The following is a 14,294-nucleotide window of genomic DNA, read 5'->3' as shown; positions in this document are numbered from 1 at the left end:
CCTGATCAAATGTTGATTTATGATAAAATTAATCCTTTTCAACAAGAGTTACCTCCACCCATAATTACCGAGTAATACTTTACATTTACATTGTGCTGTGCATCCACAGACATCCTTGACTTCACAGCATTCATTAATTCAGCCCGGAGCAGCTCTTGGGTATGAAGGTAAAAGATACAATACGCATTTCAGCATGAACAGTGAAGAGAAAGGTGATGTGCCTTGCCAAGGCCACCCCGTAAGCAGGTGGCAGAGATGTCAACAGACCCCAGAACCTCTACCTCCTGTTCCAGCACGCTACCGAGGGGATGCTGCAGTGACTGGGTAGCCGGGGACTCCTTGGGCCTGGGCAGCTGGAGGGTGATGCAGAAGACAGAGCTCCTCACCAGGGCTTGCGGTGCGGCCGTTCCTCTGTAGCCACTTGTGAAGAGAGTTGTCGCAATACAGCACCGCTTCAAGATCGAGAGGCTAAGCAGCAGAGATTGCTCGCTATTGGTCATGGAGAGGGATAAGAGCACTGACCGGACTAATTGGGAGGGAGGGGATGACGGGGGATTGGCGGGGGCCCTCCCGTAGGCTCAATAACAAGCATTACAAGCTTCTTAAATAGAACAACTGCACTCAGCACATTTACAGAGTCAAGACTGTAAAGTACTGTTACGTTAATTCATTTAATCCCAGCATGCCGTACACAGTGCTAATACCGCTGTTTCACTCACAAGAAACCTGCAGCTCAAAGGTTAAGTGATTTAATCAAAGCCACACACCCACCTCAGAGTGGAAGGCACATCCAGCTCTAGCTCCTGCTCCCTCCCTTCCCCTCCAACATCTCTCCTCATAAAAACAGGCCTGTCTCTACTAGAAACCGTTCTTTCATCTGTGGGGCCCACATCCTGCGGGTGACTGCACGGCAAGTCCTGGAGCTGCCACGGTGCCGGAGACATAGGGGAATTCTGCTCACCTGGACTTGCTTGCTATCTTGAGGCCTAAACCACGGTACAGGTACGTGAATACAGGCTGGCAGCCCAAGAGGTTTTATGCTGTTATTACAAGGTAACGTTAGCATACAGATCCAGGACTTCGTAGCAACTCAGCTTTTAAAATAATCACCAGGGGTAACTCTGTAGTTACCTCCTGGTATGCCTGTAATGCCTGTAAGCAGACCTCCCCAAGCGTACACTTGGTTTCAAATGAATGAGATCTGCTAAAAAACCAAACAACAACAACAAAAAAAACAACAACCCCCAAACCCTAAATTTTATTTATGTAATGCTATGTTAATTTTTACAGTACAATTGTATTGTCCTCTTTCAAGTTTTTTTTTGACTGTGATGAGAAGGGAAAGGAAGCAAAAAGTAATGTTGATGAATGGGAACATTGAGAAATTCACAATATATGAAATTCATAATAAAGCGGCCAATGCTGTGACTGCTACAGGTCAACATGTCTTTGGCTACACCATTCTGCTACTGCAATGACAGGTTAACACTGCAGTGATATTGGTGTCAGTGGGAGGACATAATCAGAATTTGCTATGTCAGCTTTATTCATCAGAGCTTTTCCATGTACGAAACAACCCAACAAATCGAAATTTTAATTGAAAAAAAATCAGTTTTATCTCCCTTCCTCTGTTGGAGAGGAGAGCAGAAATCCCTAGGGAAATGATGAATGGTGTACGCTCTGCAAGCGAAGAACAAAAAGGTAAAGTATATCTATAGCATAAAGGAGTTAAAAACCTCCCTAAACCAATGCACTTTAGTTTTTAATAAACCACACCACAAAACTTAGGGCATGCCTCAACACATGCCAAAGCTCAGGAATTAGTCTTCTGAAAAACCACACTTCTTAAAGGCACAGCACGTCCTGCTGCGCCAGCAGAGGAGGGGGAAGGCAGGAGGGAAGAAGATGTAAGTATCAGGAAAAAAATAAAAGGAGCGGAGGGGGAAATGAAGTTGCAAACCTTATGACTCATCAATTCCTTTGCTACAATATTCATATAAAGCTCCTTTATCATCAGAAAACAAAGAATAAAGAGAATAAAGAAAGTATGAAACCAAACAGGCACTATTTACACCCTTCCCCCTCCATCCCACTGACTCTCTGCAACCTCTGGAGATAAAGGCATTCTCAAGGACAGTTTCTGTCTATCGTTTGTTGAGGCTGGTCACAGGACAGCCTTGGTTTTGCTAGCCCTTTGCTTTATTTCTGCTCTCACCACAGTCAAGCTCTGATTTATAGGAGGGCACCTGGGCTTACTGGGCCATCTCCGCAATGTCTGAAACACTTCTTGTGTACTCCTGTGCTTCTGCATCCTGTTACCAAGAGTGCCCATGTGACCACAGTTGCCTCCCTTTAGATAGAACTGGGCTTTCTGCTCCTGCAAGTGCATGCAGGACTCACACACGGGGTTTCTTTGTCTTTTACGCTGTTAAAAAGAAGAAATGCTCAGGACACTATCTCATACAATGGTTTAGGTTGGAAGGGACCTTGAAGATCATCTAGTTCCACCCCCCCTGTCATAGGCAGGGACACCCGCCACTAGACCAGGTTGCTCAAAGCCCCATCCAGCCTGGCCTTAAACAACTCCAGGGATGGAGCTTCCACAACTTCCCTGGGCAGCCTGTTCCAGCATCTCACTACCCGCACAGTGAAAAATGTCTTCCAAGTATCTAAATCTACCCTCTTCCAGTTTAAAGCCATTACCCCTCGTCCTGTTTCCTCCTAAGCAAGCTGAATGTCACCCCTGAGAAGAGTCCTTTGACTGCCTCTAGAAAGGGATGCTCTGCCTCCCTCACTGTTTCTGCAGTAACACCTGCAAGCACAGTCCATCCTACAAAGCTTGAGCTGATCCGCAGGCAGCCATGGCTGCTGCAGTGCCACTGCCTGCCCTGGAGATACCCTGGCTTGCACCAAACAAGGACACTCACAATCACAGGAACCTGCGGAGGATCAGGGACCTGGATCTCCTGGACCTTTCCTTCCCAGTTTTGATCGGTGTAAGGCAGAGCAGTGTGGATGTGCCTAGGAGACTTTCTTAGCAGACAGACCTGCATCAGAGCAAAGGGCCATATGGACTGCAGCAACCACCCGTGTCTAGTTTCTTTCCACAGTTTTCTGCTGGGTGACATTTCTTATCTGTTCACTGACTGTTTGAACCTCTCAGTCTCCGCACCTTGCTCCCTTCCTGCTTCTCCATCACCCTTTGCTCTTGTGCTCCCTCTTCCTTTTTTTTCTTTCTTCATTAGCTAATTCTTCCTCAGGAAAAGTTTTTAAATATAAAGGAAAGGGAAAAGAAAAAGAAAAAGGAGACCAAAATGATCGTACTAACACAGTGTTTGCAAACCACTCTTTGACTGGCTCTAAGGGAATCAAGTCTTCGTCTTGCCTGGTTGGACTGTGAACTCTTCTTTACCCTTTTCACTCGGTGTTTGTACTCTAGCCAGCAAAACAGGGCACTGAGCTCAGAATAAGTCCCCAGTCAGCAGCCTAATCTAGCACAGGTCATGAATCTAGCAATACCTGTAAGGAAACCTTTCCTCAAAGCATGCATGAAATCCCGTCCCCTTTGCCAGCAGCAGTTTTTCGTTTACTGAGTGTAACAATATAAACATTTCCTAAAATACAGCAGATAGCTGAATCTTTTATCCTGGTCCTTTGGGACATGGGAATCAGAAGAGAATTAGGATAGGACTAGGCCTGTTACACCCCCATCCAAAATATCAAGCTTTCCATCAAATGGCAATTCCCCAAGCTCACGGTATCATTCCTCATTATCTCTTTATAGGTTCTGGGGATTAAAGATAGTGCAGTGATCTGAACGAGCATGATGCTTACGTTGGAGGAGGCAAGATCAATGCTCTGGATCACAGGACCTGCAGCATTACCGACTTTTCTATTCACATCACCTCCAGGGAAGGAGGAGGTGGGTTTTTGAGCATCAGACATGCCCGTTCCAGGTTTCACTGTTGCCCACGCACCTAATTCACAACCCAGTGTAACCAGCATATACTCCAAGGCAAGCCCACAACTTTGCTGTTAAATGGAAGCCAAACCTATAACTGTGATTTAGAAAGCAAGGTCTCAAGAGTTCTGATCAATAAGCAAATCAAACGTTTAAAATACCTTGTGCTCTTATTACAAGATCATGAGATAGTGGAAAATTAATCTTACAAAGTGACTGAGCTCATAGCGCTCATCACTTTTTTTCCTTCCTGAGCTCTATGTGAATTCTTTCCTAAATTGCCCATCTTGCATAATTTTAATTGGATCCCAGAACACCATGACCTTGATACAGCAGCTACAGTATCTCAGTGCTGTCTTCTACAGTTATATATGGTACAGCGCCTTCCAAATCTGTGAACCCTGGGAGATCAGAATTGTATGCTGCACGGTGCTATTTTTCTTATATCCAAACGTTTCTGATTCAAGGTCTTCCAAGGCGGCTCTGATTACCTTGGAAGGTCACCAAGATAAAGAATGCACTTTGGTAACTAGCTGAGTTTCTAACAAAGTGCACTGGTGGCCAGCTGTTAGTTACGAGTGATATCTGGCTTTACTCTCAAAGCCAGGATATCACTTGTGTGATATTTTCTGTCCATAAGAATGTGAGCATGGCTGGAAATATGAACCATGCCTTGAGATTACTGCCACCTCCTGTGCATAAGTCAGGGAGGTCAGTTCAGTACTGAGCAATGCAAGAGACTGCACTGCACATTTGGAGGATCTTTGACTCTGGTGGCACTACATTGCTGTTACTCAGACAGTACTATAGCTCTCTGGAACAAATCTTGTAGTCCTGTAAAAGTCACAAAACCCTGGCCTTCCATACAAATGGGATTCTTTCAGAAAATTTAAGATTCTCCGTTGGCATCACAAGGATATTTTTCTGAATGGAAATATCACCAGAGAGATTTTAAAGATAATCCAAAATCGCAACATTTAGCTGGGTAGTTAGACTCTGTAGCATTCAGTATGGTGGAACTTTCATTAGGGACTTAGAAACGGTGACCTTTTGCCATCTTTTCATACACATATGCTAAGACAGTCCCTGCAGACTGCGATACCAGGCAGTGGAAACAGCAAGGGTAAAAAAGGCCTTCAACACATAAATTATTTTACACTTGTACCTTTAAATCTTCATTTCACCAGGTTAAATAGTTCCAGCACTATGACCTCCCAGTATGTATCATGTCAGTGTTTTCTCAGGATGCTCTGGGAAATAACTTATCTCAAAGGACAGAGTTCTGGAATTTTTTAGACTCCACAACAAGGTTTGGAAAAACTCCTTTCACCCTCACTCCAGCTCATTAGCCAGTCTCAGTCTTCAATCAGACATGAACATAACATCACCATTTATCACCAGGAAGGAATGCCTTGTTATTGAGGAGGTAAGGCAAATTCCATTACATTTCCTTCCAGAAGACTTTTTTTTTTTCCCCACAAGGTAGCAACAACTACATAACTAGTCAAAATACTCCTCCCTCCTTAAAGTCGGCATAAACACCAGCCTCCTCAAGCTACTGAGGGATGCGGTGGAAGAACAGAGGTGTCATTCAGAAGTTTGTCCATCTTCAGCAGCTTTGTGGTATCTTTCCTGATGAGTCCTCCTGCTCCAGCTTTCTTGTTCACCAGGCTTCCTTTAGTCATTTCAAATAATCTCTTCTCCAAACTCAGGCTATATTAACTTTTCATTGCAAAACAGTTCAAGTTTTCTAAGTGTATGGAAAACTAAAATTCTTCTTTTTTTTTCTCCTCCCTCAGAAAACTGCTAGGACCACAAAGGTTTTAGGCTTCATGGCATGTGGAGCTGTGAGCCATCCAGGGTCTTTCAGGCTTGCTGCTCTAGGGAAGCAGTTTGAAAGCCCACGCAGACTGAGCTCCCCCACTCCAAAGCAGAAAGGTTGAAGGACTTCTCTCAAGTCAGGCTCTGCTGGACCACTGTGATCTTGGTACTGAAAACCCTGGGTCATGTTTCTAGAATGCATGGCTTCTTCATACAGAAAGCTGTAGGCCGCGTAGTCCTAGGCTTGCAGTCAGCAGGTTGAATTGCTTCTTGCAGAGTGTACTTGATTTTAGGAATGTCATTGGCAAAAGTAAACTGAAAACCTCTCATGAGTGGGAAAGCCTGGACTGTAGTCAGTTCCACACTCAAATCTCTGTCTCCAGTCCTTTAAGATACTTTGGTGCTTATAAATAGGTTGGTACCAAACTTCACCAAGTCGACATTTTCATGGTGAGACACAGTGATCGCTGAGGGGAGGATGACAGGAGGACAAAGCTTATGAAGACAGATGGCCTCATGAAGAAACTGCAGCCTTTGCTCACCCTGACTCTCTGAGGAACCTATTTGTGTATGCCTGCTGCTTTCATAGCTTTGTATATTTTATTTTTTTTTTTAATTTCAAGCCCATCTGAGCCACATGCCAGGTTTCAGCCTGATGATACCTGAAGGGACACAGACCTGACAAGGACACTAGGGAGGGCGGCTAGGCCCGTGCATCCCCCTCAGCGGCGTGGCCGCTGCTGCTGCTGAGCACCCTCACCCACTGGGTGCATGGGCAGGAAGTCCCGAAAACAGCCATTTAAAATACATAAAAAACCCCATAAAAAAGGCACCATAACATCCATGAAGGCATGCTCCCAGGCATGTTGCTTTTAACCGGATTTTAACTTTTTGATTGAGCCCCTCACGACTTGTCACGGCCTTCTTCGGGCAGGATGCACGTTATCATCGCCCGACCTGAGGAGATGCTGCCAAGGAAGCAACTTCATTACTGCTCACCAGCCACAATCAATCACCCCCTCGGCCTCCTGGGCCCTGCGCCACACTGCCCCTCGCCCTGACAGCAGGGGCCCATCGGGGAGTGCTGCCGGCTGCCGCCGCACCCTGCCAGCCGGGCAGCTGCACCAGCCCTGGGCGGGGGGAAAGGAGAGACAAAATGGCAGTCAGGCCGGCCTGCTGGGGCCCTGTGCCTGAAACAGCTTAACCCCCACAAACATTTATAAGTCGACCGCTGTTCCATCATGTTTGGGCTTTTTTTTAATAAAAGAAGTCGGTCTTTTGGTTTTCCAGATGGCACGAAAGGGGCAGCGGCAGCAGGGCCAACACAGCATGCAGGGCCTGGTTCCCTGCTCCCTCAGGCAGCTCCCAGGAGCTGCAGTGTCACCCCCTGTTTAGAGGGGGACAAAAATCTGAGGCCAGGTCCTGAAGAGTCTCTGTACACCTCCTTGGTGGGAGATGCTGCCCTGGGAACCTCTCATGTCCCAGGCAAGCAAATAAAGCCTTCTTGCCTTGCACTTTTGCCCTGTTCTCCACCGCCCGGCATCAAAGGAGAGGCAAAACAGCATTATGTTTTGAAATGCTGCTTTTCTCCTTCCCACTCTTTTGAGCCACAGCCACCACAAGTGGTGACAGTGAGGTGGGTCAGAGTGGCAAGGTGTACCGGTGGCTTCAAACCAGCCACCCAGCATGTCGGGGCGGCCGCAGGGGCTACCCCCACCCCACTCTGGGCACGGGCCTGAAAAGCAGCTGTAGCACTGCGAGTCTTCCAGTTTTGCCATTCATTTGCTTTTCACATATCTGTAAAGCTTTACTCCCTGCTGTGATATTTTGGTGCTTGCAAATTGTAGGGCACCAGTAGAAAGATAGAGGGAAGCAACCTTTTTTTTCCCCCCCTTTTCTATTCCCCTCCCCAAGACTCATAAAGGTCAGATTTGGAATTCATTTTGTCCTGTGTAATGTTTTGGCTTGGTTTGTATTTATTCCAAGTGAGTTCACCCATTTCTACTGCAGAAATAAAAGGTCATGAAACCAGTGAATCCTCTCTCTCCTAAAAGGGGTGAATCCCTTCTAGAGAATGAATCACCAGTGAAATGTACCGAAAGAAAAGAAAATGCAAAAATATATTCTGTGGGACTGTAATCACAGCTGGGTGCAATTATAAAATACACAAGGGCACTTTGGATGTCATTTGCTTGCATCGATTTTTAAGCTGTCTGTTTAATTTGACGGATGAACACAGGGGAAAAAAATGTAAACCAAAATTTTTACCTTTTTGCTAAAAAAAAAAAAAAGTTGTCTTCCTTTCTGCAATATTTGGCCATGCAGGGGCAGGACCCAGCACAGAGATTTGGCCAGACTGGGAGAGGGGAGGAGGATGGGTAAAGGAGGAGTTGAATCACTTTATACATAAAACGAAACCAATCCTGGCCCGTAGCTAATATGATGCATGTTAACAAGAAGATATGTGTGTGTGTATATGTGTGTGTCATTATGTTAGTTTTATTAGTCATCTGTTTTAGAGATTGGCTCCAACAAAAAGTTTTGGATCCAGATTTGAACACCAACGAAGGAGAGTATCCATAATTGAACTTTTGACTCAAACTGGCATAAAGATAAATGGCTTTCTGAATCCAGGGTTTTGGTTCATTGACTCCATTTGTGTTTCCTTGGTTTGTTTAGTACAAGAATTTAGCGTGTCAGATGAAACGTAAACACATCTAAACTTATTCTGCTGGAATGAAATAGAAATTTTCACTGTTCATTTACTGTAGTGCATTGCTTCCTACCTATGCTTTCAACAGAAAATATTCTTGGTTCAAATGTTTTGAAGCATTTTTTTAAAGGCAAAAGGCTTTTCAACTCTACTGTTGGTACTTCGTAGTGTTAAAAAAAAAAAAGTATAGCAGCCTTCATTTTTAAAGACTGAATCCTTAATACTGTGTAACAATTTTTCTCTGTAAGAGGACCAAAACCAAAGGTAAGAAAGTCTCTCATAATTTTGGATAAGTCCTAGTTAAGAGATTTAATGAAAATGTGATCAGGAGCCACTTGTGTTTATCTACATACTTTTCTTACTTCTTTATCAAGAAACGCTATCTAGTCTTCAACATCACATGCTGAAACAGTCCCATTTCAGTTCAAAGGCAGAACACAAGTCCTAAAGAAATAAAAAATAATCCATTTTCAAGCCCACGTCATGATTTTTTGTGCCTGGTATGTGATTTTTTTTAAGGCCTTATTTTGGTAATCCTCATTATTTAACTTTTGGAAGTTTATTGAAACCTTAGTGAGATGATTCCTCCTCCTTTGCTCAGCTCTATGAAAGCTGTTTGGATTGCATTTGCGTGGAGTTGGGGAAAAAAAGAGGAATGAAAGATACTATTTTCACCTTCCTTTACTTACAGGAAAATTAAATGTAATAAATGTAAGACTTCAGCTGTTATATTGTTGATAGTTATTTTACATAAAGTTAGATAAGCAGATCAATAGATAGAATATTTATGCTTTTATCTACACTTTACCTCTGTCTGTATTTGACTGAGATGATAAATAAGTAACAGGAAGAAAACTGGGAATAACATTTGAAATAATTCCTTCCTTTTAATTAAATTCTCCATAATTGCTGTAAAGAGAGAGGAGATGCTCATGACTGCAGTGACAGCAGCATAGTGACCTGGGAGGTCAGAACTGGAAGGAGCAATTAAGATATTCTTGTGATAAAGTTCAGCCACTCTAGGTTGGACTTTCCATTTCCTAGGTACTAGTTAATGAGGTAACGGACATTGGAAGTGGGATATGTACATCTCACAAATAGAGATGTACAGGAAAATCCAGACCTCGTTCTGTGGTTGCTGGAGGATCTAGGATGCACTTCATCATATCCTATAAAGGATATTTAAGCCTGGTCAGGAAAGTCATGCTGGGGACGTACCTGTTCTCTCCACCAACTACAAAGAGAACATAAGGCGAGTAATTCAGATATGGATATGGTATTCCAAGCTGTAAATACCTACAACTAGATGAGATTAATGTCATCCCCAGTCTCCTACTGCCTGGTTGACCGTGATACAAGTGTAAATAATCTGGTACCCAACTAATGAATGTGTCATTTCTTCAAGTACGTGCTCTGACCCTAGATGCAGAGACCTTTAGGAGATGTCTTTGGCTTACAAACTCAGTTGGTATTTCAAGTAAGGAGATATTAAACTAGGAGTATTTCTAGGCAAGTCTGCTGCTGATCACAGGCATTGCAGGACCGAGAGAAAAGGGCCAAGTTTGCAGCCTTCATGGGACAGCCTCAACAGAAAGGCAAATGGGATTTGCTGGTTAAGAGCATCTTCTGGCTAGGGAATCAGCTGAAATTTTAGGGAACAGTTGAGCTGAGAGTAACACCCACTCCAGCAGTGGACAAGGAAAATGTAACAATAAAGAAAGATACTGTCAGGTTCTCCTCTTTGTATTGGAGGAGGAGAAAAAACGAAGCAAACAAAGAGTTACAATTTTGCCAGGAACTTCTCATAATACTAATTATCAAAAGATTGGGTGCTTATCAGCAGTGACACAGTAAACATTGCTAACCTCCTTTATTATCTCAACACTTGCCTGGTGACTTCTGTCTCCATGTGAGCAGAGCAAACACATTACTTTGCTGTTTCTGAGTTGGCCCCTGCTATGTCAAGGCTTCTGTATGTGCTGGATTTGAAACTTGTGACATTTCTATGGAATAATATGCAATTTTACACATGCAGAAAGTAAAACCTATGTACAACCATTTGCAAAGGCCATGGCCTGCAGATGTAAACTAATGGGGGCCTGAAACCTTCCATACATGTTTTCTATGGTCCCTGTTACAGTAGGACCAGACTCCTAAGACCTTTAAATTACATCATACCACAACGAAAAGCAAATAATAAATGTAACTGTGAAAATAGGCACACTGTTGGAATATAAAATTTGAATATAATGCTGCACTTAAAACTGTAAACATGACTTTAAGTCTATTATACTGCCAGCAAGTGAGAAGTTATGGCTTTTGCAATGAAAAAACCCCAAGTGGTTATAAAATGCTGGGTTGTGGCAGGCAAGCAGCATTTTTTTCATAAGGCATTGGTATTTCCAGTCAGCAAACACTCCGTCAGGGTGGTGGTAAGTCACTCAAGCCATAATGTCTAATAATGACTCCTTGTCTGGTGGGAACTCTGACCTGACTGTCCATCATAGTAAGGTTACTGATTACATAGTAATCTGTAAACAGTTTACAGTAGGATAGCTTGCAAATGCTCTGCTAGAAACAGAAGGCGTGCACATGTCTCTGTTTACTGTGCGGGGCAGTTATTTACAATACCAAGAATAAAAAGTTTAACAGCAAACAAAACATAGATGGAGTCTTCATAGCGGACTTTTCAAAATATTTCAGTGAAGCATTAGAGCAGCTTTTAGTTCTGCTGGCAATGGCTAAAACCTCCCAGCAGCCATGTTTGGAGTTGCTGCTGACAGAACTCATGTTTGGTAACAGATCAGTTGGTAGACTGCTAACTTAGTTAACAGCAGACGTGGGTATTTGTTTTTGAGAGGTTATAAACTTCAGGAGCAGAAATTTTTGGGGTACGCTTGAAATAACTTGGGCAGAGGTAGCAGGGATTTCCTGGCTGAGTTATACCCAGATTCTTTGCTCAACTTTTCCAGAGGAATCGCTTATAAGGAGAAAAGCGATGCCCATACCCATACTCTTCATAACCTGGGACTACCACGTTCCCATTGTACAATATCCGCTCTCTGCTACTGATACCACTAACTCCTCAGGGAATCCAGAGAGGCAGTAGCTAACAACACCCTGGCAATCCCTAGGGGAAAAAGGTGCAGTGCAAGTGAAAATTATTTCTCTTTCTTTTAAACATCTGCACCCAGTTTAAAGACCAAGTTAAATTCTGCTGTAGCTCACAGCCTTGCACTGGATTATGGCCCTGAGACGAGACCAAGTAACCACTTTAGCAAAATCCAGCTACTACTGCAATGAAGTAGCATGGAATAGGCATTCCCATAATTCACCGCTTGATAGAAATTGGAAAGAAAGCATACATTACCACCAAGTAAATCAAACCAGAAATTTTCAAGAGCAAACCCTTTAGAAAAGGCCTCTTTGCTTATAAAACACATTAAAAAAGGTTGAAGCCACAGCAGAGGTTAGATTCTGCAGCTCAGTGATAACGTAAGTAAATCTTTAAGGGAAAATAAATCTCTTAATATGTTCAGAAAGAAAATTCTTTTGGAGGAGGAAACTGGCAATTGTTTTCTGAGAAGATTTCCAAGTTGCTTTGAAAAAATAAGAGCTACTACATGTGATGATAATGTTAAAAGAAAAACAGAACAACATCAAAGACAGATTAAGCACATTTACTTTCCTTTCACATAAATGCACATACACACCCCCATACACACTCTCCATTAATGACTAGCGTTTACTGAAAGTGATTTCGAGAGATCTGTAAAATTTCCTCCTTCCTAAAACCCCTGAATCTCAAACGCGGATCCAGTTCTAGCAACGAATACTAAGGAACTCTAGAGGGTTGTGCTGAGCACCTCTGCACAAATAGCTGCAGCTGTGTAAGATATTACTACCTCTCAGCTGCTGGGTGCCGCTTCTTGCCACACCCACGTATACATCAATCATATATAGGTCATTTGAGAATTCCTCATATGCTTCAGTGCACAGTCAGCTGGGGCGGCTTAATCTGTTCCTGCAACGGTTGCCTGACTATGATCTTGGTGAACAGTATCTGAACCCTCTCATGCAACTCGAGGTCGCCACGGTGGGTAACACCCGAGCTTTTGCATCCCCCGTTCTAGCGCTCTACTTCAGGGTTCTTTTCCCCCAAGGACATGAAGTTATTTAGAGGCTCCTCTCAGAGAGCAGAAATTCAAGCAATTTTCTATATTGCTTGCTCACAAGCCTGATTCAGCTGTAAATAGATTCACAGCTGAAAGTTCATGCATACCATTTTTTAAGCTGCGCTAAAGCTAGAGGGATGTAGACTGACATGAGCTGATGTTAAAAATCCCAAAGTATTGCATTGCTGTTCAGATATTTTTCTATGGCAGAAAATAAAAGGGGATCTGTGGGACACCTTGGAAGAGAGATGGTAACGCTAGTCAATCCAAGGGAATGAGCTCTCCAGGTGTCTGGAATTGGAAATATTTTCCAGTTGCAAATAATATAGTAGAAACATGTGCTTACCTGCTAAAAGGAGAAGAAAACAGGACTGAATAGCAAATAGGGAAGACTGCAGCAGGTTTCCAAGAGTCGCATGAAAATTCTTGTCAGGCGATATAATTTGGTTGAAAAAAAAGTCAGCCCCTTGCAAAAAAGGCAGCTCTGCAACAAAAGATGCACAAAAAGTTGTATTGCACATACTGCTATTCTAGGAATTGTTTCTCAAGAGTGCAAAAATAAGCTCATACACAACACATACAGAAGTGAAACAAGTGCTGTTCCCTCTCATCACTGATAGAAATAAACATTTCTTCCTGCCCTTTTCCGTTTTGTTTTTTTTGGAGGGAGGGACTCATTGACACCAACACTGAGAGCTACACCTGTCACTAAAGAGGATAAGAGAGTTTCCATGACCACACACAGTGCAAGTAGTTCTGCGTTCCAGCACTAAAAACATGAGAGACAAAGGTTCCAAATATGCTGGATGATCTGCAGCGATCACCTTTGGAGAGCAGCTGTCCTAGAAGGCCCAGAAACGTCTTAAATGCATCATTTAGAAATACTGGAAATTCTTTCTTTAGGACTTCCAATGATGGTCATAATATCACTGCTTGTCCTGAGCTGGTCTTGAAGTGCCTCTCTGAGATGATGATTAACGCAATAAACAACCCCAGAGTGGGTATCTTGGTGCAGCAGAGAATTTATAATTATTTGACTTACAATGCAAACGTCTTAATAATTTAAAGATTTTTTTTTAATCACTGGTCAATAAATATATAACACTATTAGGAAAAAAAAAATATACACACACATACATGTTGACAGCGGTATTCACGCACATCCGCATCCACATTCTGAGTATGGTTTTTCATCTCTTGCACTTTGCATAGTCACCAGTACCAGCTCTAACACACTGCTAAATCTAACTAGGAATATATATATATCTCCCTTTTGACTCAGTTTATCCTGGGTACAAACCGCTTTTGCTTTTGTTTTGTGGCATTTCATACCTACTTTGCAAAGATGTAAACAACTGCATGTGTTTAAAAATATGTATTTTAAGGTTAATCTTTCCTGTGTTTGACAGAACTAAATAATCCCCTTATACTCCCACCTTTTGTCTGCTCTATGGGTGTGAGCTTCATTCCGTTACCACTTATTTTAGTCGAAATAAGAGGTGTTAGTTTAAATAACAGTGTTGTGCAAAGTCAGCGCGTTTTGACTGCAATGCGTTAAGGAGCGCACACACAAGCAGCTCAGCAGACAGCCTGCAAAACGGCAGAAACTATCCCCAGCTTGTAA

The 14,294-nt window shown here is 43.0% G+C and overlaps 1 protein-coding gene across 2 annotated transcripts in view; it reads right to left on the bottom strand.

The window, feature by feature from the left end:
* PRR5 (proline rich 5 (renal)) overlaps window positions 1-14,294 on the bottom strand; it is a 97,899-nt gene that overhangs the window by 61,608 nt on the left and 21,997 nt on the right. Inside the window, exon 2 of one of the 2 annotated variants that reach the window (XM_009879713.1) lies at window positions 13,017-13,154. The gene's annotated coding sequence lies outside the window, so the exon portion shown is untranslated. Of the gene's footprint in view, window positions 1-13,016; window positions 13,164-14,294 lie in introns of those variants that run through there. The other variant, XM_009879712.1, reaches the window with a different exon arrangement.

The sequence above is a fragment of the Charadrius vociferus genome, unplaced genomic scaffold, assembly GCF_000708025.1.
Source record: "Charadrius vociferus isolate BGI_N301 unplaced genomic scaffold, ASM70802v2 scaffold90, whole genome shotgun sequence".
Taxonomy (NCBI): Eukaryota; Metazoa; Chordata; class Aves; order Charadriiformes; family Charadriidae; genus Charadrius; species Charadrius vociferus.
This window is presented reverse-complemented; position numbering and strand designations above follow the sequence as displayed.